This window comes from Galeopterus variegatus, unplaced genomic scaffold (genome assembly GCF_000696425.1).
Source record: "Galeopterus variegatus unplaced genomic scaffold, G_variegatus-3.0.2 Scaffold13162, whole genome shotgun sequence".
Taxonomy (NCBI): domain Eukaryota; kingdom Metazoa; phylum Chordata; class Mammalia; order Dermoptera; family Cynocephalidae; genus Galeopterus; species Galeopterus variegatus.
The window spans coordinates 26184-26917 of NW_007739273.1; positions in this window are offsets into that span (position 1 = coordinate 26184).

The window sequence follows — 734 nt, forward strand, 5'->3', positions numbered from 1 at the left end:
ATCTGCTGAATCAGAGTCTCCAATGGTGAAGTCTAAGGGTTGTGTTTTTAATACTCTCTCCTAGGTGATTCTTCTAATGTTTGAGAATCTCTGATATTAAAGCAACTTCCCATGACCTTGGAGCCTGGTGAGTCAAGGAAGATACTTCCTCAAACAGCCTGTGAGGTAAGGAAAGAGAGAAGAATGAAAGTTTAGGCCCTAATAGACCCCACATGTATCTCAGAATCAGTCAGTCAAGCCCAGCTACCCCTAATCTCTCCCAAAGTTGAAGCTGAACCATCACATTACTAGTGAGAAACAGAAAGTAAAATGAATTAATTAGTTATCATTCAGGCTGCATTTAGTCTTGCCCCAGTTCTTTTAAATGGGGGCACATGGATCAAGAAGGGTAATGGGGGAGGGGTGGATAAGTCTTGAAATCAAATAGAGTTATAAACTTTCCAAAAAGTAGATATTAAGACCATAAACCCTCAGCTTGAAGTTCATTAGCCTCTTTCCTTTGAAATTGCTATCTCACCACCGTGACGCTCAATTGTTTTCAGTAAGGATTCTCCCAAGGGTCAATTTCAGCAGTAGCTTTAGGGACGAACAACCAAATTCAGTAGAAAGTCAGAAATTGAACAGCAAATACAACTAGTAAACAAACATATGGTAAAGCATAAACTCTACTAGTAATCAAAGAAAGGCAAATTAAACAAAAATGAGAGTGTTTACCCAGGAAATTATAAAAAAAA